This window comes from Prinia subflava, chromosome 7, assembly GCF_021018805.1.
Source record: "Prinia subflava isolate CZ2003 ecotype Zambia chromosome 7, Cam_Psub_1.2, whole genome shotgun sequence".
NCBI classification, from domain to species: domain Eukaryota; kingdom Metazoa; phylum Chordata; class Aves; order Passeriformes; family Cisticolidae; genus Prinia; species Prinia subflava.
In genome coordinates this window covers 34,641,147-34,667,319 of record NC_086253.1, presented here as the reverse complement: position 1 = coordinate 34,667,319, position 26,173 = coordinate 34,641,147, and the positions used below count along the sequence as shown (strand labels likewise).

Here is a 26,173-nt window from a genome sequence, read left to right as displayed (position 1 = left end):
CCTCTCTCTCTCTTCAGCCTGGCAGAATAGTAATTAATTAGTCCTTTCTTCAGATGGGAGGACCACCGGGTTCTTGAGTTCCTACACCGGCAGTTTGATAGATTTACTGATATAAATCTTTCTTCTGTGTCACACTGCAGAAAATAATAAATTATTGAGTGTCAGAGAGAGGAAGCATGAGTTAGTTCTGTAAGACAGTAATCAAGAGATGAAAGAGGAGTAGTCGTGGGTTTCCAATCTTTCTATATCCTCCAGTGATTGTTTAATGTAAAATGAATAAATAGTCCTGGGAGCACAGAGGAGGAAACAGGGAATTGCTCAAATCAATGAGTTCCACAATCATACTTGTCTTTTTCTTCCTCTTTTATATTGCCATTTTCTATATAGAGAGAAAAAAGATGCCCCAGTAATAATTTGGTTATTCTCCTTCAAACAAAACACAATTTTTAGTTTGGGCTAAAATATACTCTCACCACATTTTGGTGGGTTCTTTGGTTGTTGGTCAGTTGAGTAATGGTGAAGGAGAATAGGAGAAGGAGAAAGGGAATATTAATACTATAATTTGCCTCTCTTTTGGGAATATTTTAAAGGAAAGCAGCGATCTTGTTCTCCTGAGAGAAGGTTATTTATGCTTCTAATGTGAGGAGATTTAATGGGTTTAACACCAGTCAGAAATTAAACTCCAAATATGCCGCTCCCCTTTTCTTCCACCCCCTCTGGTAAGAGAGAGACAAAGGCAGAGACTATGGGTTGAGATAACAATTTACAGAAATCAAAATGCAATGGACTAAGAAGCACATGGTAAGAAAAGTGTGCAAACCAAACAACTTTACACAAAAAGTTGTTCACCTTAACTTAGTTCTCTGTGTCTGCGGGGACAAAGATAAGATGGCAGGTGCTCGCCATAGGTTGTGTCCAAGTGGCTCCCAGGATACAGATGGCAGCTGTTCCCACAGCCAGCTCTCCTGCCCCCAAGCGCAAGACCAGAAAAAACAATGACAGACAAAGCCCTGAAATCTCGATTGTCCATGTCCTGCCAGGCTGCTGCCTCGGCTGCTGGACTCCATTCCGCCTGGCTGCTTCTGGCACCAGCGTCTCCACTCAGCTTCCTTCGGCTCAGCTCCTTTAGCTCGGGCCGCACTCAGCTGCACCTGGGCTCACCTCCTCGCTGAGTTCCACACGCTGCTTCTCACAGCACTGCTACTTCCCATCACCGTGGCCTGGAATTGTGTCTCAGCAGAATGGGTAGGACATGGGCAGCGCAGCAGAGGATAAGGCTGCAGGGCAGATCCTGGCAACATTCCTGCTGGATAGAGGGAGGCAAAGCCATACGTTCAGTTGCTCTGTGGTGCTATTCTGCCTCTCCAGAATTTGTTCTAAATATTTCAGATTTGCTTACCTACACCAAAAAATGTAAAAGGTGTGGAGACAATTTCCTATTTCCATCTTCACTCCCTTACTGACGATAGGACCAAAGGACATTCTTGGCCCTGAAGCCACATCCCGCATTGATGGTGTGCACTGTACAGAATAGCAGCCTGGTCATGCCCACATGGTGCTAAGCTTCACCCCCACTAGGGTATCAGGGGTACATCCTGAATTGCAAGTCTTGTTCTGCTGTATGCACAAACACTTAAAACTCCCAGAGAGGCTTTATAGTCATCTGCTGGCCTTCTGAGGAATTTCTCTTTAAATTTTTAAAGACATCTTACAAACCTCATTTAGACTTCTGAATTTTACAAACCAGATACTGAAAGCTTAACCATGGCACATAGGATCTTTATCTCTTTATTGTCATTTGGAAGTTTTTATGATGGCACTCTTTTATTCTTAGTGCCTTCAAATCACTAGTTGTCTTCACATATATGATAAAGTATTTATAGTTATTGGATTAATGGTCTTTTTTTCTGCTTTTGGTCATATTTAATGTAAAATAATTCACTTTGTAGATAGAATCCTATCTTTCTTACAATCACCTACACCCTGTCCAAAGTCATGACCTCTGATGGTTGTTATGCAAGATTCTAAGACTTGGGGATTTTGGTTTTGGATACAAACAAACTTTTTTTCCAAAGAATGACAAAAACTAGACCTTCACTTAATATCTTCAGGGTCAAGCTAAGTTGATTCAGTGTTGAAAGACACTAATACATTTTAAATGAGTGTTAACAGAAAAACAAAAATATCTATTGACAAGAAAAATGACGGGTTGATCTCCAGGCTCACAAGATTCTGTCACATCACAGTTTCTTGAAATTTAGGTTTCCTGAAATACATAGCTTTTGAAATAGCTTTTGTAAAAGGTAAGATCAATAGATTAGATTGAAGGTAGAAAAGAACTTTTGTAAAAACAGGTAGGTTTGGGGGTTTGTTTATCTTTTCTAAAAAGTACAATATGTAATATCTCTCAGAGACATTAAGGAGTTATATTTCACAGATTTGTAACTGTGAATTACAAAATTACAGTAATTTTGTACATTGACAATGTCCTGAATTTTCTCCTGCTCTCTTTTTGTGTCATAGCATGCTTGTAGCTTTTGGTCTTTCCTATAGGTCTTGCGTTTAGTAGAGGATGTTGAAAAAGGTCTGTGGACTCTAAAAAGATGTTGAAAAAATTTCTCTATTCAGAATTAGAAAAAATATTTTTTTCTTGCCTGCAACTTAGAGAACCAGATTTGTCAAGTTGACTGATCTGTACTGGAATTGTGTTTCTAGCATGTATTACAAAGTGAATTATAAGAACTGAAGTTCTTATACTTCAGGAGATTTAGAGATTTTCATATAGAGTATCTACTCTTTCCAAATATCTAGAATATGTATTTCCAAGGTAAAAAAAATCTTCTTTACTAATCTAAAGTTTTGACAACCTCCTGATGATGTACATATGCCCTAGGTGCCTGAATTCAATTTAAAGCTGAACAAACTGTGAGCAATTAGCTGCATAACTTAGTGAAATACTGCTTTTGATGAGGCCCCAAGAAATGATTCTTCTAGGAAGTAACTCAACATAACATAACTTTTTTCTATAGGAACATATTAATTTTTACACAGGTTTTCTGTAAAACTTTAAAATGCAGTGTGTGGGATTTAAACAATATACCCCATGGAAGGAAATAATCTGTAATCAGTTTGAAACTTTATATTATATTTCTTGTAGTCTTAAATCTGAAGAAATACAGAATGTCGTTACCTTTCATAGGAAACCATGAAACAGTCTTCTTTTAGTCTTAGGTTAATGTTCAGAGAAGCTGTTCATCTGTAATAGAAGACATATAACTTCCATTGATATTACAGCCGTGCTTTAATTGGGATGCTTATCTATTGAATTTTATTAGTATACTAGCACTTAGTTATAGAACAATGCAGTTATGGTTGTTCCAATATTTTACTTAGCATAACTATGTTTTTTATTTTTCACATATCCATCAATTTTGTTTAAATGATGAAGCTATCTAAAATAAAACATTTATTATTAATTATTATTCATACTTGGCCTTGTCTCTGTTGGGGGACAACTAGAACATTATGAGCAAAACAGAAGGTAAGAAGAATGTAACAGTCTTATTTTTCAAAGTGTCATAGAAATGCTTTCAGTGTTATAGGCATATAAACAACTGGTATCTTGTATCTCATCTTGTCCATTAGTGGTATATCAAAACATTTTAAGGAGTTAAAAATGTCAAAGAGCAGAGGAAAAGACAGATCCACAGATGCTGGAAGCTATTTTTTTCCCCTTGCAGGCTTCTATTGTTAAATTGAAGCTTCATAAGTATGTGAGAATTATCTCTGGAATGAAAGGGGTTTATTTGCCATTGATACAATTAGGATTCTCCACAGGTCAGCCACAGGAACGGTGCTGGGTCATGATGCATCTGCTTAAAGCTCCTGACGCATCTAGAGCAAGATAGATGGCTCTTGTCAGAGGGAAACATGTTGGACAACTGCTCCCTAAGGCTCTAGTGTTCATAGTAATTGTTAAGTCATTTACATCGTAAATTAGCAGGAGCAATATAGCTACAGTAAATGACTCACATATCTGCTGCTTTGTATTTGCTTTAGAGAGATGGTAACTGTCAATTTTCATAGGTGCTGATAAAAGCAATACACTATTTTAATTAATCTTGTGTTACTTCTCAATGTTCAGATCTAGCAGAGATTCTCAAAAAATACTGTGAAATACACTTCAAAATTAACTCTCCTTTAGTATAATTATCATGAAAAGACAACCTTTTAAGTGGATTCTCTAACATTTATCCCCCCTTAAATTCTTATTTCATTGGTTTAGATTTATCTTGTAGTCTATTCATTCTTTAGAAACATGATAAGGACATAATTCATGTTTCATAAAATGCACAAGGTTACAATTTCTAATCAGTGTCTTAAGAGCTTTTGCTAAGAAGAAGTAATAGATTTGTAAGAAAACAGAGAAGTTACCTACCTCTATAACAGAGCCAGCTATAAAATTACATATTCCTTAGCAATTACCTTTATTAATTTTCATTGATGCAAGATGCCTCTGATGGAAATATGGTACATCAGTACAATCATGAAGGGTTGCTCTGTGGTGCTATTCTGCCTCTCCAGCATTTGTTCTAAATATTTCAGATTTGCTTACCTACACCAAAAAATGTAAAAGTTGTGGAGGCAATTTCCTATTTCCATCTTCACTCCCTTACTGACGATAGGACCAAAGGGCGTTAGAGCAATGGAAAAGTACAGAAACCTGATCCTTATGGGAAAAGTCTCACGTAATGTTAGGCAGGAAAAAAAGATCTGAAGAAGACTAGGCTGATGTTTACTACCTAGCTGGAAGATAGCTGCAATTTGAGGTTTAGGGTTAGAAATGACAAACAGGCCAAATATTCGGGGATTCTAACGGTGAAAGAAATCATCATGCTGTCCCATGTCAATGTAAAGTGAATTAAATGGCTTTGAATAACCTAATTTGGAATGAAAGTTGTTTGCACACTGGAAATTCACAGGAACTAAAGACTTTTAGTGTTACCTTGAAACCATAAATCCAACTTTTAATCAGAGAAGTGATGTAATGGACATGATGCATTTCCAACACCTCCTTGATTTCTGCAATAGATATTTCTTTTTGATAAGAAAACATACACTATGTGTCCTCTGGTTTCTAAGAGATCCACATATTCATCTTGTCTATAGTCACGGGAGAGGTGATAATTATAATTCACGGAATAAGTCCTTACTGACTTTTTTTTTTATCTCTAAATAATAACATGCCTTTGTTTAAATGTGTTGAGTTGCAATTGTCTGTTCAGGTGCAGACTCCCAGTACTGCAAGAAACTTTATATGAGTACAGGCATCTGCTTCCACAGAGTAATTTCCAGGATCACATCCAGGAACTGTTGAATCATGACTTAAGAAGCATTAGTGGCTGCTGCATTTGTAATAAGTGCTGTGTTTTCAACACTTTGCAAAACATAGACAAAAGCTCTCTTTTCCACCATTGCCCTCCACTTAGAACTGTGTGTTTCTCTTCAGGCACCTTCTCTTTGTAGCACCTAGATACTCTTCTTTTCCAGAGCTACCGTCTCTCAAAAGAGATGTCAATAATAAGTGGATAGGAAAAGTGTTACTTATATGCAATTTCCAAGGGGTCTGGGAGGCTTTATATGCCAAATATACTATTCAAAGTCTGCAAAGCTGAATACAGAGATGATTCTCATGTTTCTGAAGGAACATTTTGATGCCTGCCTATGATAATTTAAAATTATTACTGACTCTTGCAAGCTTAAAACAACACTCCAGCCACCCAGACCTAGAGACCTGAAACAGTAGTGGGACTGATATCTGAATCTGAATTAAAAATACAAAATAAACTAATATATGTCGCGGTGCCAAATCAGTTCGGATTCTGATTGTTTGATGTTTTGATGGGTCCTTTCAACAGGTATCCACTTTGGCCCGGCATCAGTAGAGACGCAGGCGTACCCGCGCCCCCACGTCAAAAGCGTCAGTGGACCCTCCACTTTCCCCGTTTCTGGAAACCTTACGGTCACTGGTGGATGCTGCTCACTCAGGTCCCAGTCACGGTTGCTATTAAAGTGCCGCACAACGGGCGGGTCTGGCTTTTCATAGGAGCAATTTAGGAAATTTAACACATAAAGTGCTCGTGCCAATCTGATCGATGGAGTCTCAACCTTCAGGACTGGTCTTTGCTGTTGGAGGACCCGCTTGATGTTTTGATGGGTCCTTTCAACAATGGCCTGACCCGTGGGGGAGTGAGGGATGCCCGTCTTATGCTCAACTCCCCATTGCTGCAGGAAATCTGCAAGCTCCCTGGAAGCATATGCAGGGCCATTATCCGTTTTGATCTCCTTGGGGATGCCCATGAATGAGAAGGCCTGAATTAGGTGTTGGATGACATGGGAGGCCTTCTCCCCTGCGTGAGCGGAGGCGTAGACTACACTCGAGAAGGTTTCAACGGACACATGCACGTATTTGAGTCTCCCGAACGCCGCCACATGGGTGACGTCGGTCTGCCAGATCTCACAACTTCCCAGCCCTCTGGGATTGACTCCGGCGTGCATGGTCGGCACAGAGTGGGATTGGCATGACGGGCATGAAGCCACTATCGCCCTGGCCTGCTGCCGGGTGATGCGAAATCGGTGGACCAGGGCTGGTGCGTTCTGATGGAACAATGCATGACTGAGCTGTGCCTGTTGAAATATGTCAGGCAGTGGGGTTTTTGTCACAGGAGCAGCGAGAGCGTCTGCTCTCCTGTTGCCCTCTGCAACGAACCCTGGCAAATCGGTGTGTGACCTTGTGTGCATCACATAAAAGGGGTGCTCTCGGTGGGACACTAGCTTTATAAGCTTCGAGAGCTGCGCATAAAGCGCATCGTTGGGAACCTGCTGTAATACTGCCTGATCAGCTCTGGACACTACCCCCGCAACATAGGCAGAGTCGGTAATTATGTTTAATGGTCCGGGAAATCTCTCCAATGCCCTGACGACTGCGGCCAACTCAGCGACTTGAGGTGAACCCTCGACGATTTCAACATCACTGTCCCACTGCTGAGTTTCGGGATCCTCCCAGGTCATCACTGACCTGTGAGAAGCCCCGGACGCGTCTGTAAAAACAGTCAAGGCCTGGAGTGGTTTCACACTTCGGACACTCTTTAATGCCAATTCAAAGCCTCCATCCAGATTAAACAATTTGTGGGCCGGCCGATGAATTGAAATTTGGCCCGTAAAAGAGTCCAGAGCAAATTGTAGAGCTTCATTGTTTTGAAGCAGAGTTTCCAACATGGGTTTGGTGATTTGGCCCGAGGATAATTTGATGGGGAGATGGATGCACTCAAAGTCACAACCGGCCAACTCGCAAAGGCGCGTACGTGCTTTGCGGATCAGCTCAGCCATGATTTCTTGTGGCTTCGTGAGTCTTTTGGGCCGGTGGTGGCTAAGAAAGACCCACTCTATGATCAGCAGTGGATCTCTCCCGCCGTGGCCCTTGGTGTCATGCTGTGTGCTGTTCGAATCCCACTGAAAAATGACCCCAAAAAGATGTGGGAGCTTACCCAGCACTACGAACCGGAAAGGTAAGCCGGGGTCACACCTGTGCGCTTGGCGTGATGACAACGCCCGTTGTACCTTCTCCAGTGTTTTCTTTGCCTCCGCGGTGAGCGCCCTGGGAGAACTAAGCTCATCTCCCCCCTTCAATAAATCGAAGAGGGGTGCTAGATCCTCCGTGGAGAGACCTAGCCAGGGCCTCACCCAATTTAACTCTCCGCAGAGTCGATGGGCATCCGCAAGGGTCCGAACTGATGTCCGGATAGCCAATTTTTGCGGAACAATGGTCCACCGCCCGATCTCAAGCCCCAGGTATTTCCAGGGTGGCATCCGCTGAATCTTCTCCGCTTGCAGTTCAAACCCTGCAGCAACTAACAAATCTGTTACATGGGTGAGGACTCTTTCCAGTTCGATTGTTGTTGGGGCGCAAATGAGGATATCATCCATGTAATGATGAATGATAACCTCCTCCGCGGCTGCACGCACAGGACGCAGCAAGGAAGAGACGTACAGCTGGCACATCACTGGGGAGTTCTTCATGCCTTGCGGAAGAACCCTCCAGTGATATCTCTTCCTTGGGGCCGCTCGGTTGATGGTAGGCACCGAAAAGGCGAAACGCGGTGCGTCATCTGGATGTAGGGGAATTTGGAAGAAGCAATCTTTCAGATCAATAACTGCCAGATTCCAATTTCGGGGCAGCAGGGCAGGGGATGGCATTCCTGGTTGGAGGGATCCCATGTCTTCTATAACGTTATTAATTTGACGAAGGTCGTGGAGGAGGCGCCAACGCCTTCCGTCACTCTTCCGAATGACGAAGACGGGCGAGTTCCAGGGGGAATTCGTTTCCACGATATTTCCCTTCTGCAACTGCTCCTCCACGAGCTCCTCGAGCGCCTTCAATTTTTCCTTGGATAGCGGCCACTGGTCAACCCATACTGGACTATCCGTTTTCCAATTCAGTTTGAGGATTGGGCGCTCCTCAGTGACCGCTAGGCAAAAAACCTGAGGGGGGTCTGGGATACTAATTGTGACCCCCCATTGGGACATGAGCTCCCTTCCAAGCAGAGGCCGTTCATATTTACAAACGAAAGGACGCTTATTTGAAACAGTATTGTTTCATGTGAAGACAAATTATTTTCTTCTTAGAAAAAGGTCACTCTTGGAGATTTTGATTTTCCAATATAAAAATAAATCACTTTGTTGATATTAAATTTAAAAGTATAATTTTCAAAGTAATCTGTTTCCAAGGTGAGAAACAATAGCAGGTGTCTTTTGCATCTGTTACAGTATTTGTGTAATATTCTGCAACATTTCATAGTTTTGAGAATGATCCCTAGACTACAAAAAATGGGCTAGATTTCAGGAATGTTTAAGGAAAATTTCCTGTTCATTTTCTGCTACTATCACTTAGGAAAATACTGATATATTTAATTACTTATTTCATTTAACTTTTATCACAGCAGAACCATTTTCCAATCAGAATATACATGCCAGTTCATATTACTGAAAGGCATGCCTGACTGAAAAGGGTCAAACAATTTATAAATTGCTGTTTAAAAGTGAAATGTGAGAAAAAGCTGTCAAAAACAGAAGATGAAGAGAAGTTGATTCTTCACCTGCCAAGGCTGGATGCATTGAATTTTAAACAGACTTTTAACATTGTGTTATTCCCTCTTCTTGGTTTATTACAAGTTGCAGGCTGATATACTTTTCTTCTTGTTAAAGATGTTAGTCATAAGGTAACAGAGTACACGCTGTGTAGCACAAGCTAAAGGGACAGATGTACAAGCTGGGAAGTTTTCCAGATTAAAGGTACTTAACACTGAATGCATTTGATGTTCAAACGCATTTTGGGATCTTGTAAGTCTGTCATAAATATGCACCAAAGCTGAGCACGAATTCTGACACCATGCATGCATGCTGCATCTTGGCCTACTACTCAATATAGTGATTTGTTTTTGATCTATTCAAAGATTTTTTACAGAAAGAGTGTATTCAGAATTTGTGTTTCTTAGGAGCAGTGATATTAGCTTTAAGTTTTATTGCCAAAATAAGGCAAATACTCAGTTAAAAATTCCTGCGGTTGAGGGGACTCTGTTCAGGATTGTTACATCCTATTGAATCCAGATAGTATTGCCAGAATTGATGCTCTTACTGTCTTTCTATCTAATGCTATGGTCTTTTAATGAGAGTTGGAAAATAATTTGAGAAAGTGCTACATGAATGGAGTGATAGTATTCTTCCACTATTCTTAAAAGAGAGGGAGATTCAAATGCATCTAGGTCTGGATGACTGAAATTACTTTGTCGCTGGTTCAGCAACCAAAATGAGAAAACTAGGAAGAAATTGAGAAGTACATATGACCACTGATTTTACAAACAGAATGTACAATTTTTTAAGTAGCAGTACTCATCATCACCAGAGAAACTTTAGTATGCTATTTTCCAAATTCTTCAGACAATTTAAAGGAATTTTGTAGATAATTTTAAAAAAGGTATTTTGCTCTCAGCAGCAGTGCTTTAATGGATATGAGGACAAAACCAAGCAATATACAAAGCCCTGCACAGAAAAACTCCTGGCCCTGCACATGACCATCTCCAAAAATGACACCGTGTGCCTGAGACCATTGTCCAAACACTTCTTGAGCTCTGTCAGGCTGGTGCTGTGACCACTTCCCTGGGGAGCTGTTCCAGTGCCCAACCACCCTCTGGGTGAAAAACATTTTCCTAATATTCAGCTTAAGCCTCCCCTGATACAGTTTCATGCTGTTCACTTGGATCCTGTCACCGATCACTGGAGAGGAGAGATCAGTGCCTGCCCCTCTCTGCTTGCCCTCATGATGAATTTCCTAGTGAGACGAAAGTAAACATTTGTTTTTAGAGATCCTATGAGGATAGGCTAAGTTGTTATTTTAAAGTCTGGCGGAAGAGGTGACTTTGAGGGTAGCTTTTAACAGCCTGTCCATACCTACAGGATGTTAGTGAGAAACTGAGGCAGGCTCCTCACAGTGGAGGAGAAACAGTCATCAACTGAAGCAGAGCAGGCTGAGACTAGATAAAGAGAAGTTTCTTCTAAAAGAAGAATCAAGTGTTGGACCTAGCAGACCTGTGAGAGCTCTGGCCCCACTAGGCAAAGCTCTGAACCGTGTGGTCTGAAATTGATGTAGGCTCTGCTTTGAGGTACTTGCCCACCTGAATGATTCTGGGATATACAAAAGTGTGGGGAGAGGATAAAAGCCGAGGCGTAATGATCTGGACATTTAGTGATGTTTTTATAGGTAGATATTACTGTTTCATAAGCATAGGAATCTTTTCAATAAAGCCACAGGAAATTTAGTTCTACTGCTTAGTCCAGGAGAAAAGAAAAAAAATCGTATTAGTGCTGAATTTTTAACTTTTGAGCATGAGACAAATATTATCTTATTCAGCCTGATATAATCTAGGTATTTAAATAAATATGATTCATCTTTGTTTTTTCATTCATTTTTCATTTATTTAATGTGGTGACTGATCTAAGAAATGATGAGAGATTGTTAGATTTGGTGCACATAAACAATCAAAATCCACATTTAAAACCTCAGAAATTTGCTTAAATTGAAGTGTAAAAAGCAAGTGACTTAATGAAATGGCTTAATGCGCCTTTTATTTTTTTCTTCTCCTTTTTAAGGATTAGGACTTTCTGGAAGAATGGCACCTATAATTACATTAATAGGATAAAATGGGTTACATTACAGTGACTTTTAATCCTTAAGTTTCAGGATAATGGCAGATTTTTCTAGAAAGGTTTTTATTGATGGCCTATTTATAGATATTTAGGGAAATTACAGGTTTTGTGGGTTTTGGAGGGGGGTTTTGTTGGTTTGGGTTTTTTGGATTTTGGGGTTTTTATTTAATAAATACTAGAGGGAAATCAGAAGCAGAAGTCCCAATAAAAAAATATCTCTACGTCAGTATTTCACACATTTCTTGGTCTCTAGTGTGCTACAAGAAGATCACAAATTACCTCAATTTCCTAATTCTGTAACTGGCTATCCAAGATTGCGATGGGAGTTAGAGATCCATAAAAGTCTAAATTATTATTGCAATTGGAGTTCATCATCTTTCATTTACATGGCTCTTAGCACTTTCAAGACCTTTTCCTGCTGTAGGTTGTATTATATTCTTCAGTTGTGTCATGAAGAGGAAAAGAATGAGAAGACTTTCTACAGCTTCCCAAGCTTTCCCCATCACCATATGTGTGAGCATCCACCAAACACCTGTATGGTTTTTTAGCTTCCCATTTCATATGTCATTAATATTATTAATTTTTATTTCCAAATGGAAAAAAGGCCTGTTTTTTTTAGTATTTACAAAGCACCTGACAAGCAGAAAAATGCAAGTAAGCAACATAAGAAAACAACATCTGGAGATGTTATATTTCTTCTGTTCTGAAGTGTTTTCATAGTGCCATATGTCTGCCTTTAATTTTTCATTTACTGAATAATTTCAAGTCAAGTTTTCTTAAGGATAAGTTTAGTCTTCAGACTTAAAATTTCTGATGCAACATGTTATACTAAAATACTACCGTAACATTTGTCTATTCAGAAAAATATGAAAAAATATGCTAGAATCCAGCATTATTCTTAACTAAAATTGGTTATTGGAATTTTTAATGTAGTTCAGTACGTTTTTCCAATTGTAATTTCTATATCCATTCTTTTGATTTATACATCTCTCTCACTTACTTTGATTAGCATAACTACAGACTCTTATGGTAACAGATTTTGAGAGTGGGACATGGTTTGACTCTTGGGAATGCTGCTATTTGGGACTTGAGGTGCACTCAATGATTTTTAAGGATCCCTTCCAACTCAACTTATTCTTTGATTCTGTGGTATATTCTTTCAGAAGTCTTCAAATCTCCTTAAAGCTGCCTCTAACTCTGCTAGTGTTGGTCTATTTTGTTTCTTTGTAATGGATTATGAAAGGCAGAAGACAAATTTTGTTCTTGTTTTTTAATCATTCAAATCATAATAATTAAGCTCAATCAAAAATATTTTATTTCATTTTCAGTCAATAGAATGAAATCTGTCTAGCTTCCTTTAGTGAGGAAGGCCACAACATGAAATCTTATGTCAAATCCAAAGAGCTCCAAATTTTATTTCTGACATCACTCGTATAACCTATATGCATGACTAAAGTGAGCTATGGGATGCATGGGATATAATTATGGGGTTTAGCTCTTTAAATGGCAGTTTGTGCCTTCCTCTGTTCTGCACAGGTTTATGAGTACTTCTGTCCTGAGTCTGATTCAGAGAATCACATTCTCTAATATTTCAGCAAATAGGAGCTACTTTCAAATTATTTATGAGGATAGTAGACAAATGTATTCCATCCTTTTAAAATCCGGAAGGTTAAAATAGACTGCTTGGTGTCTTTCTTAGTAGATGAAAAGTTGTAACCAGAGAAGGCTGTAATAGAACTCTACTGTCTACTATAATATAGTAGACACTCTACTGAAGTATACTGGAATACAAGTCATGCAGTAAGAAACAATCCTGTACAAACTGCTGCTTATAGACACTGATTTACACTGTATAGGCCCATAAAATTAATTTTAACCTTTCATAGATTTTTTTTTTATCTATGTAAATATTGATTTTTCTCAGTTTTCATTGTGTAAGTTGTGTTAGCAATCTGTTCAAGTTCAGTAGTGAAAACGGTAAGTTTCACTGATAATTAGGATTCAAAAACTTTATGTGGCTGCATGATTTTTGAAGATGCTTGTCATTAGTTCACAGTGCTTATTACAGGCACTGTCTAAAGAAGAAGACAGAAATTGCACCTAAAATTCATGAGGGCCAAAGAAAAGTTGCAGATTCTTTGAGAGACACATTCAGAGAATGTGTCACAGGAGACTGTAAAGCCATGGAAGCAGGGAAAACTTGAGGTTTTAGTTCATTTGCAATTAAAGTTTGTGTTCAAAGTCACTTCTTCTTGAAGAAGTGACTGAATGGCACCTACATAGACTGAGATTTTAAGGTTTGCCTAAAGATAAAAATATTGATAATTATAATTTGAGGCAAATAATTATTTCAGTAGTGCTGACTTTTCTCATATATAAATACTTTATACTGATGTCTTGAACAATTTCACAAGCATAGGTAGAAATAAAGATTTAATCTTTTGTTAACCTCGAAAAGAAAGCACTTGCTATGAAATGCTCCTGCTTGACAAAGGTACAGGTTTATCTTTCCCAATTAGGGTTGTTCAGGGTATGGGTTTTTTGACAGTGCAGGTTGACTAAAATGATTATCAGTTGCTTATAGGGAGAACATTCATACTTCCAAAACATGGAGTTCAAAGTCTGACCTTATTTCACAGGTGTTAAATACTCAATAAAGCTTTCATCTAGAAGTGGCATCCAAGGTCAGCTCTTTTTGTAAGAACACAACAGAGCTCATAATTTCTCTTCATCTATTGCCGTAAAGGATGGCAATAGAGATGAGCTAATGGAATTGTACCATCACTTCTATGTTAAGTTTAATGTCATCTAATTGTGAAATACATGCAACTTTCTCATGATGAAGCGTGCCTCCTACTTCTCCCTAGGCCCAACCATAGTGGAGTGTCATGAAGTTTTCTAATTACCACTCAGAGGCAATTGAAGCAACACTCACTAATTTGGATCAGCTTGTAATTGTCCCATGGTGAGCTGAGGAAGAGTTAGAATAATAAGACATGCAGAAAACAAGATTTATCTATGTGTGTGTGTCTCTGTGCGTGTGTGTGTGTGTGTATGTATGTTTTTACAAGAATAATTTTTAATACCTTAAGTTAGAGACTGTATGGCACCTAGATTTTTAATGTGGGAGTTTCTAGAGATTGCTTAGTTCTTAAGCCAGTGTGTGCAGACTGGATAATACAAGTGGCTTTTGCTCTTGAAAGAGACAGCTCTTGAGAGGACACACTTCTGTGCTCTGCCAGACTGTAATTTTCATGTGTGTAATACAGTTAGAAGTCTTTCTAAAGATATAACTGAAGAAATCGCTTTTGTAGGCAGAACTTCTTAGTTTTGGTGTAATTAAAGGAATAATACCAAAACTATTGCTAGCTAATAGAGGCTGTAGAAAAACACATTTTGACATGTGTCTCTCTGTTAACTTTTTTCAGGTAACTCAGTAGTGCATTACATTGCAAGTTATAAAATCATGTGGGAAAAAAGTGTTAGCTTTTACACCAGTACTAGTGACCAGAGAGAGACATATGCTGGATTTTCATTGCTGTGCTGCCTAGTGACTTGAGGAAGCTTTAAGCACAACGCCAGTTGGTGATCACTTTCCAAACAGCAGTGCAAGATGTGCAAGAGGAAACAAAGCTATTGTGAGATTATTTTTAAAAATTAAGCTAATGTTCTAGAAACATGCTTCTTACTTCTTGATCTAATTGGAAATATTCTAATCCAATGCTGCTGATTGCAGACTTAATTGCTCTTATGTAACAACTAATATCTGGCAGTAACACACACTGTATAACTGGTGTGGTTTTGAATTTCAAAACTGGCAGGTTTTGAATTCAGTTTGTTCCCTTTGCCCCTTCTTTCTTTGTTGTTCTGTTTACTGTGCCCAGTTAATGTGCTCTTGTGCCATAATAATCTCTAGCTAAATGGTAATTGCTCTATTGACAGCACTACTGTACATTTTTGACACATCATTATTCATACTTAACCACTTGACCTGGAATAAATGTTAAAGCAATTACTACTGAGAGCTTTTCTATGAGAAAATTGAGGCAAAGTTTAAAGATAATCAAAATGCAAAACTGATCATGATAGCAACTGGAAAAATGGCAAATCCTATTAAACAGATTTTTATTAGCCAAGTTGATGCCAGTAGATATTATCTGGTGATTTAATCTTATTAAAAAGAAAATAAAGCAGCTAATTGTTTACTATTCTGGAACTTATTTCAGCTTGCAATTTGCAACTGAAATTAAGCTTTATGTGGCTCATCTATTTTGTCACACTGAAATATGAAAATCATTTGGTACAAAGCACATCTGCTCAGTCCTTCCCACCTTCCTGGCAAATCGTCATTCACTATGTTTCATACATGTTGAGGCATTCCATTTGTGCATACAGCACCAGTATTTTAGATATTTCTCTCTTACAAACCTAATATCTTCAGATCTTAAAGCTTACAATTTTAGTACTTTTCTACCATTATACATACTTTTTGCAACTATAAAAAATGTGTGAGCATAATCTGTTTTAGCTTGGAGACTTTAGAGGGAATTTGGAAAGTGAAAGGGACAGAGTTATTGTTAATGCAATTGTGTGAAAATTGTCCAAATCTCCCAGACCAGTATTTTATTTTGATAGTTAATTGAATATTTGCTCCAGTTGTGATTGTATTCTTAAAGGAAAGTAAATGTTCTCCAGTTTAGTTGTTTAAAAAGTGGCATTTACACTGATCTCAAATAATTTCAAAGGACTCAATTGCAGCACAATGCCTTCAGTACAGTGCTTACAGTAAAAGCTGTAATTATAAGAGAATGCCAAAAGACATCAAGAAAGCCTTAAAGGGATAGCATAAGCTTTTACTGCCCCCATCTGAACTATGAGGCTTGCTTGAAAACCACCATTAGGATGCAGAATACTGATTGTTGATATGTCACTATTGCTGTCATGGGAGAACTGTTGGGCCAGAAGCTTACAGTGGTTTCTATATTAATGAAACTTTTCCGTACTTAATGAAAGCAAAGAAAGATTGGGGTTTTTTAATTAATAAAATATTAAAAACTAGAGAGGAAATCTCTTTTCATGTCGATCCACATTCAGAAGAGCAATAAGGTTCTGCAGCTGTGCTTTATCAGGCAGAAAAATCTTTTGTTTTTAAACATGCTCAACTCCCTATTAACTGCTTCAGTGTCCTGTATGCCTATCAAACTGATAATAGATTGTTCAGAGAGCATTTAATAACTCAATTCTTAAAGTTTTCATTCACATTATCAGTTCTGATTAGTTTTAGAGGAGCTTTTAAAGGAAGTATAAAGGACCGTAAATTGTCTAATAAATTTTCAAAAACTGTTATGCAGACTAAACTCACCTAGGTCTTTCCTATTGCTTCTGTGATTTTTATTCATAGCTGAGAAATCTCTTAAGAATATTTCATTTGGAATGTTATAAAATGTATATATATTTATTCTTAGCAAAAATAAGTTTTTTCAGCATTTAGCCTTCCAGTGTTGAGGAATTTAGGAATCTGTTTTCAGGTTTGACTTCTCAGTTTTTTATTAAGATACATACCTCAGAATTTAAGCACTGCAAAGCATTTTCACTAGATAAAACTTTCTGTTTGGCTGATTTGCTCTTAAAATTTCCCCATATTTTATTCCCACTCTGTATCCTTTCCCATTAATATGCAAAATATATAAAACCCTAGGGGTTTTATAACCGTGGATGTGGAGACCAAAAGTCCTATTGTATGCTTTTATTTTCTGATTTCTTGAGTGTTTTTTTGACAGATCAGGCATAATTTTAGCTCAACAAACATGGACTCAGGATTTTAATACATTTCTTGTGTGCTAATTGGTGATTATATCATAACTGCAAACCACATTTTTTAAATTCAGATAGTCTTTTATAAAGATGCTTTTTGCTGTTAACTGATAGGCTGCACAGCCTATAGAGCAATCAACAGCTTTATTTCAGCAGAGTGTACTCAGTAATTCCAATCAGGCCAGACCATTTCAAATTCTATTTTTTAAATAAACTTCTTTTGCCTCTTCTTACCAAACTGAATGAATCATAGTATTTAGTATGCGTTCCTCACAAAGAGTAAAAGAAAAACAACTAACACAACCAATATACTTTTGTTCCCTGTCGGTCCACATTTTGTAGCATAGAGGACTATACAGGTAAAGAGAGTAATTATTGTTGATAGGCTTCACTGGTCTGGAGAAGAAATAACAAGATTGCTTATTAACATCCTGAGATTTTTTTACCACAGCACATATTCAGATTTATTGAATTTTCCAGCCTTTCAGTCTTTATTGTTATATCGTCCCAGAAAAAAAAAAAAAAAATCTTTAGGCATTTTCATCTACAGTTTTTGGAGGAGAAAGTGGGTAGGAGAAAAGGATCTAAAGGCTGAAACTGTCTCATTAATTCTGACTTTTAGAGATTTAAGGAAATTGGTAAAATTCCCCAAACTACACAGTTGTAACAAATAATGACCTTGAAAAGAGCCAGAGTTCTAAACTATTTACCCTTGTTGAAATGCTGTACCCATGCCAAAAAAAAAGTTCTGGGGTTGTTCATAGCAATGTGTAGCCATTACTGAACCTGGTTTGGAAGATTCATATGGGATTTATTCAGTGCACTTTTGGGGAAAATTTGTACTCTCTGAGACTTTGCTGCAATATTAGAATAGCAAATAAAGAGAAGAGGTAATTTCTCAGTCTAACAGAAGATTCTTCTGAAATACATTCACACTACTGTGTTAACAGGGTTCCTGCTGCTTTTAAAAATAACTGTTGGAAGACAGTAATAGAGAGTCATGAAGACAGGGAAATCAGGTTCCTCTCAGAAGAGGATGCCAGCACAAGGTGGTGTAGCTAATACTGCTTAATGGTGCTACACTTCACTGAGTCCTTTCTTTCAAAAGGTGTAGCAAATGTCCAAATATCATCTTTCATATTTACATCAGCTTCAATAAAATTTTCCAATATGTTTACAGGCTTGTAAATCACATGTGAGCCAGAAAACAAATGTAGGGATATTATCTTATGTAAGCTATAGATTCAACTGTAGGAAATATGAAACAAAGAAAAGTGTTTCCTTGTTCCACTTCACTTTGTGTGAGGCTTGCAGTGTGATGACTCTTGGATATGTCTTTCTCCAGCTCTAATATTTGGCTAAATTTATACTCAGATTAATTATATACCTCTGTATATAAGGGTATTTCTGAATCAAATCTGTTCCAGGTTTCAGGAAATGTTCTAGGTGTCAATGAACACAACCTTACTGGTTCGACAAAAAAAATAGAAGTACAAAAAGCGGGGAAATAGATCACAGAAGTGTTTCTCTGCTCCTTATACAGCAGAGCTATATCTTGATACTTTGGTTGTTGTGACTTAATCAGGAGTTGCACTCTTTCAAGGCTTTTCAGCATAGCAGGCAAGAAGAATTTTTTCAGGCTGAAAGAAAAAATGTAGGTAGTGGGAGAGTTTTAAATCAAAAGCCAGGTGAAGATGAGAGTGTGGCAGAATGTGGATGGGAAAACAACAGAGCTCTCTGCTTCCTGGCTAAAGGGAGCCCTTGGTTAAGGAGGAATGGATATTGGGTTCACAGAACTACAAACATCAAGAGAGTGAGGCACAAATACAGCCCCTGGTGTTACATAGACGAGATCATAGGAATGCATGCACATGTCAGACAAGGGGCCTTGTATTGGCTGTAATGGGGTTAGTGAATAAAAACTTAGGACCTCACTGGGGGGTGCATATTATTGGCCCCCTTGAGATGGACAGACTAGTGTCTCTTTTGGGGCTAGCTAAACACCTGCTCTGGTTTAACCTGACAGGAGGCTAAACAGCTGCTCAGTTCACTCTGTTCCACACTAGGATGGGGGAAAGAACTGAAAAAAAAAACAACAACAACAACAAAAAAAAAAAAAAAAAAAAAAAAAAAAAAAAAAAAAAACAACAACAACAAAAAAAAAACCACAAAAAAAAAAAAAAAAAAAAAAAAAAAAAAAAAAAAAAAAAACACCAACCCAACAAGTAAAATTCATTACTTGAGGTAAAGACAGTTTAATAGGGAAAACGATGATGACGATGATGGTAATAATAATGGTCAAATAGTTAGAATATACAAAACAAGTGGTGCACAATGCCATTGCTTACCACCTGCTGACTGATGCCCAGCCAGCTCCTGAGCAGAGGCCTGGGGCAGTTTTCCCCCTAGTTTATATACTAAAGGTGATGCCACAAGATATGGAATATCCCTATGGCCAGTTTGGGTCAGCTGTCCCAGCTGTGTCCCCTCCAGCTTCCTGTGCCGCCAGCCTCCTTGCTGGTGGGGTGTCATGAGAAGCTGAAAATTCCATGGCTTAGTGTAAACATTGCTCAGCAACAACTAAAACATCAGTGTGTTACCAACATTATTCTCATCCCAAACCAAAACACAGCACAGTAGCAGCTACCACAAGGAAAATTAACTGTATCCCAGCTTAAACCAGGAAGATATGGTTACGAGACAACGTAGAAGACAGATCCAAGCAAAGATTTTCTCTAATATTTGGCACACACTACTGTCTTGTTCAACTGTATGCTAACACAAATGCAGAAAGCTTTGGGTTAGAAAAGTAAGTCTCTGAAAGAGTGTAACTAATTGATTTGATTGTGTTATCTGCAATGTGGTTTGGTCTTCTTGTTTCACCAGATTATGTGAAAGCTGTACCAGAAATGAAAAAACCCTGAAGCATAACCAGCATTCTCCAAGATGGAGGGATTAGGGGTTTTTTTCCCCCAAAAAGAAATTTAAAACCCATTTTCTACTATCATGAAGATTTCTGGGTTGGTGTTATTCAGATGAATGCCATATGGATCTGGATGAATCTTTGAATTATTTTAATCCCATGAAACATTTTCTGTGAAAGCAGATAAAATTCTTCTACATGCCCAATGCTGTTTAAAGTTTAAAATGTGATGGTTTTTTCATACTATCTACATGAAATTTCAGATGAGAAGTGATTCTTTTCAGCAATACTAACTTCAATATTACATACATAATCATTTTACTCTTTATTCTCTCTTTCAAAAATAGAGATTATTCCAGGATAAGAAAAAAGGATTCTTTCTTTATTAATTTTTTGAAACTGTTGTTATAGCAGGTGTCATATGGGTATTCATGTTACTGGATCCATTTGCTACCTAGATTGTCATAATGGGCTTCAACTGAAGTGATATTAAAATGCTGAGTTGTGTTCAACAGCCAGAAAGTAAGAATGTAGCAAAAACATCATTTCAGTGACATGGATGAGTCAAAATGTTGTCTTTTCTACATTTATCAGAGGACACTGCTAAAGAACTTCGATTTTACCAACTTTGAAGAACTGCTAATGCAGTACATTCTTTGAGATTATTTGTTATGATGTCTTAGTACAATTACAAATGTGCTTCCCAAAATGCTGTTCTCAATTACTGAAAATTGAGCTGGAAAACTACCGAATATCTTATTGTGCAGTTGGCATCCAGAATAAGGCACCTTGAACTAATAGCACATTTTTAAATTTAGATATCAGGTAAGTGATTGGGTGAATACTGAAGGTGGCAGATCTGGAAAGCTCCAGATGTGCACATCAAGTTCTGCATGGCATGATTTCCATCGTTTTGCTCACTTGCAGAGATGTGCCAGAAACTTGGAGAGGTGCCTGCAGATTGCTATAACAAAACTTGAGCCCTTTAATATTTAAGGGTAATAGAAACAAGAGATGTAGCATGTAGCATGTAGCATAATAGTGAGAAATCTATGAGGATTTTTAGCTGTAAAATATGCAAAAAGCCAGAAGCTTTCTTATAAAAGCTGATATCTGTGTTCTAATTCCCAGTAAATTGACTGAATTCATAGATTTATACTCTTTGTGAATGAAGCATTTTACTCTTCTAAGTAATGAGCAAACATCTTTAGTAAGCATGCATAAATACTTGGGGAGCATGTTCCTAAGTTCTGTCTTTCAGTTTCTGCTTGATGGCAGCAGCTGAGGAAAATAACCAATTTGTTGCCATGCTTGCTTTCCTGATAGTTCAAGCTTATTAGTGCCCCAGACTGCAGAGTGATACTGATACATTAATCCCTCTGAACAGGAAAGAGATCTATAATGTAATTTAAGGAGCATGTGCTCTAGTCCCATTTTGAATTGATTGATCCTAGTTTTCTTATCACAAACAATGACAAGTGTTGAAAGTATAAAGAATTTGTGAAATTAGAGATAAAGTAATCAGGATACACTTTCTCTCTGTGAAGTACCAGGAATTTTAGAGAAACTGCCTTGCTTTGTTAAAGCACTAGTATGGTTTTCAGCAGAAATACAGGGCAAATATATTGATTGGAATTCATTTTAGACCATAAAATACTGAATGGGCTGCTTCAGCTTTCAGCACATATTTAAAACTAGAAACAGCAGAGAGGCCAGTACAGGAAAGCTACTCCTCTTTTGTCTGCGTCTCATGTGGTGTAGATCAGGACTAGTTTCTAGAATGTTCATGAAGTTCCAGTGTTTTAAAAGGTACTAGAAATGAGATCAGGATTTGCTCCATTGTATATAATGTAAGAATAGCAAAGAGCTCAAATGAAAGAACCACAGCTGCCCTAGAGTGAACAAAAAGTAGTAATGTGATTATTTTGTTATATTTATTTTATTAATATCGTGTACGTTTTATTAAAATTTTAACATAAGTATCCAAATAGCCCGTGAAAAAGAAAAAAAGAACCATGACTACACATTTAGCATGAACAAGGTATTTTTGCAAGAAGATTCATGCCAGACTGTATAATTTCTTTTAGTACTTCACCTGTGACACTATAAATAATACATGTTTATTTAAGTAGAGCTATTATAGACTACTATTTATGTTGTACATAATTTATAGACAGTGGTCTCCTAACATGCTTAGATAATGTTCGCTGTGGGGAAAAAAAAAATCAGAATAAAATAATTTTAAAGAAATGAAGCAGTTACTTACACTGAATTGAATCAAAACATGCATTTTTAAGGCACAGATTGATAACTGCATTTTTAAAGAACAGTATTCACTTCCCTTTTCCAGCCTGTAAACTTAGGTGTTATATTTTTATTTTTTTAAAAAACTGGCATGAAACATAAGATAACAACAGAAAATATAAGTGCTTGAACAGAATTCTGATTACTGCTGAAACTTCAGAGATCCTGCTTGTATTTCAGATGTTGTTCCGGTCTCAAGTTAGAAATACATTTGTAGAATTTGTGTACATTTTTATGCAGGTTGAATGGAAACCTGACTCAAATTACACTGAAGCTGTAAGATCATCTTTGCATCTGTGACTAAACTCTGATAGGAAATTGTTTGGGAATTATGTGTACTTGTTTCCTTGGGGAAGAATCCTATTAAGAATATCTTAGCCACTGTGCAGCCTGTAATAGCTGTATTTATTGACATCCAGAAGGAAGCAATTTCCTCCTGAGACAGAAGAAGAGCCTTTATATTGTAAATCTGTTCTAACTTTCTAATTTCATGTGTGAAGACATGCCTCTGTGTCTCATCTTTTCCAGGACAGTTTGGAAAATTACTTATATCAGTAATGAAATTGCCCATTCCCTATGAATGTGTTTTGTCTACTCCATGTGGTTGTCTACTCCATGTGGTTGTCTACTCCAAGGTCTGGGTTTTTTTGTTTTAGACTGATCTTTATTATTTTCTAGTTTTAGAGACATACTAGAGGTTGCATTGGGTGAAGTGTGTGGTGCACAGGGCATTAGATAGAAACAGTAACATTTTTAAGTTCCTTCAGTATATATTCTAAACTGATGAGTGCTGCATATTTGTATCTATATTGGCTCAAGTCTGGATAAAAGTATACAGAAGCTTTCTTTTTAAAGCAGCAGCTCTGTTTTGCCAGGCTAAGCAGCAGAATAGCATTACAATCTTTTTAGTGAGCATGAACTGTGTGTTATAAGGGACCAATCCAAAGCTTTCTTGAGTTAAAGTTTCTCGTCGACTTTGTCAGTTTTGGCTTGGGCTCCAGTGGCTGCTCTATATACGTTCATTAGGAGGATTAAAATGTACTCTTTCATTAGTTAAGTGCAAAGTGAATTTCAAATGAATCAGAATATATTTAAAGTATAACTGTCAAATCATTGGTATTGATTTAGACACTGTTAAACAGGGGCAGTGCTAACACACAAGGGTTTATTCTTTGTTCAGACTTGGTTATAACCCCCATTGATGATAATGGGAATTACAGGCATGTCCTGAAGGGAATGTGCCCTTTGTAAATTCCCTATAAGCCTTAGATTAAGGTGCCATAGTTCTGTGAGAGTTCAAATACTTTTTGTGTGTAGATGAAACTTTGTGAGCTCTCCTGTGTCCTTTCTTAGTAGTTCTTGGAAGGTAGATCTTTCAGAAAGAAATATATCCCAGAGCTGTTGTCTTGTGTTTCCTTATCTGACAGGGAAGATGCCAAGAAACTGTACTGGGAAATAGGCACACTTTTTGTCCAAAGTGAGCAGCAAGAAAAGTTAATAGTTTGTACAGGGCTTTGACTGGTATTACAAATTTCTAGTGTAACAAGGAAAGGTTTGTGCAAAACTGGTAGGAAAATAAAACATGTAATTTTATTTTTCATACTAATAGTGTATAAATAAAAACTAAAAGGATAATCAGAATAGGTTATAAACAAAATATTGTGGTAACTTCTGTAGCTATTCATATTTTCACTGTAGTTAATGAGGATGCACACTTAAGTCTTTCTGAAGTAACCCACTGCCTTTGCCTGATGCACAGTTATGTGAAGTATTTCATTCCTCAGGTACTATGCTTGCTATCCAGATCAGAAGCTTATATATTTATTATATTTAAAGGCATTTGCAGTTCACATAGCACTGTAAAAACAGTGTGAGATGGCATGAAGGAAGTATGCCATCTATATGCCCATTTGCTTTCTTCCAGAGCATTACTGCTCTAATGCAACTTTAAGGGGCCATCCGACATGGGCAGTATGTGGAATAGGAACCTGCTGGTCACTCCAGCTTTTTCCTATGCTCCTTGCTTCTGAAATTCTTCTCATGCTAATGTCAGTACCATTTGCTCTCACTTCCGTTCTTCTCTGCTTGTAGGTTTGGGGCTTGATTCAGTGTTTTCTTGTGTCTCAGCCCTACTGCTTATCCTAAACTTAGCAAGTTTCTACCTCCATCTTTTGCATATATCTGGTAGCATCAGAAATTTTAAGGCATCTCAGTCTGGTTTCAAAACTCTCTGACTAAAACAACAACAACAACAACAACAACAACAACAACAACAACAAATCCCCACCAAAAAACCCAACCAAACAACAACAAAAAATAAGCAAACAAAAAACAAAGAAAAACAAACAAAACTTACCAAAAATCCAACCAAAAATCCAAACGAACAAACAAACCCAACAAACAAAACCCACCAAAAACCCTTGAAGGGGGAACATATAGGACTTGAAAATTGCTGATTCCTCCTTTATGGCACTGGTGCCTTAGAAACACACCCACAGGCCTTACTTTGCCAGGAGAAGAAGGTATTCCTTTTGTTCTTGTTCTGCTAATCTTAGGAGAGCAAGGTGCTGAATTAAGATATGCTGTCTCTTGGGTCACTGCTATAATGAGTCAGCTGTATCAAACGGCACTCTAACCTCTTTTTGTGCTTTTAAAATGAACTTTGTGTCAGAGACCTGTGGTCACTAACCAACTTCACTATTCCTACCCTGCCGACACCACCCACTCACAGGCACAGGTTGCATTCTGCCCCAGCCAGGGCCCTTGTTCCCACCCCAGTGCTGCTATAGACCTGCCTGCCCCCCATCCTTTCATTTTTCACACCAGTTGCTCTGCCCTGGCTGATGCTCTCTGGCCCTGAACCACCGCCTGAGTGTCCTGGCCACCTGTGTGCAGCTGTGACTGTGCTGTTGGGTGCACTGGATGATGTGTCTTGGGAATGTGGCCCTGCTCCTGCTGCCTCCCCACACTCTCCTTCCTGTGGCATTCTCTGGCAGATTTCCTGCTGCAAAATTGAATCTTGATCTGTATGACGAACGTGCCCCTCAGGCCCCAGATCGGGTATTGAAGCCTATCTTGATTTCCAACACACCCAGGTGGCTCTCAGGTTTCTCCCTACCCCCTCCTTGCTTTGCACAAGAGGGTGGCTCCTGAATTTTCTAGTACATCCTTAGTACTCAGTTTTTGAGTACTTCTGACTTGGAAACTAGGCAATAGATGCTGTGTGCCTGCATCCTCTTGTGAGTTTAGATATTTGTTCCAGGTCCCATTTGAACAATTTTGTCTTGAAGAAAGCAAAAATGGGCAAATGAGCTAGTCCAATGTAGTCTATCCTGTAATGGTGTTACTTCTCAGGCTTGGTTTTCCCTGAATCTCTCCAATCTGTCACCCTCTGCAAGTAAAGGTGCTACCAAGAGCTACTCCTGAGAGCTTTCAGACTACTGAAAAACAAAAGACATATAAATATATTTATTAAAAAGCAAAACCTGTTCAAAATTCTTATCCCTCATAGACATGATTCCAATAAAGAGCATCCCGCCAGACCAGATACAAACAATACAACAACCACCAAAACAAAACCAAACCAAACCAAACCAAAACACATTTGGAAAACAATTTACTATGTCAAAAAAATATACCAAAAGAACCTGCTCACTCTTAAATGAAACGGACTATGAAAAGGACTAACACTACATAATTAAACACATCCAGTATTAAAAAAAAACACAAGCAACAAAGAAAAAGGTGAATTAAACAAATGTTGGTGTTCACAAGATTATGGAAGTTGACCATCCAATATCAGTGTACTGGAAGAGAGATAATATGTATCTATGGGGATGTGGTTTTCAGCATTTTGTGAGCATACCACTT

General features: G+C 38.0%; 1 protein-coding gene across 1 annotated transcript in view; it reads left to right on the top strand.

Moving 5' to 3' along the window:
* TENM3 (teneurin transmembrane protein 3) overlaps positions 1 to 26,173 on the top strand; it is a 1,292,929-nt gene that overhangs the window by 642,246 nt on the left and 624,510 nt on the right. Inside the window, exon 9 of the mRNA XM_063402168.1 lies at positions 5,919 to 6,048. The gene's annotated coding sequence lies outside the window, so the exon portion shown is untranslated. The remainder of the gene's footprint in view (positions 1 to 5,918; positions 6,049 to 26,173) is intronic.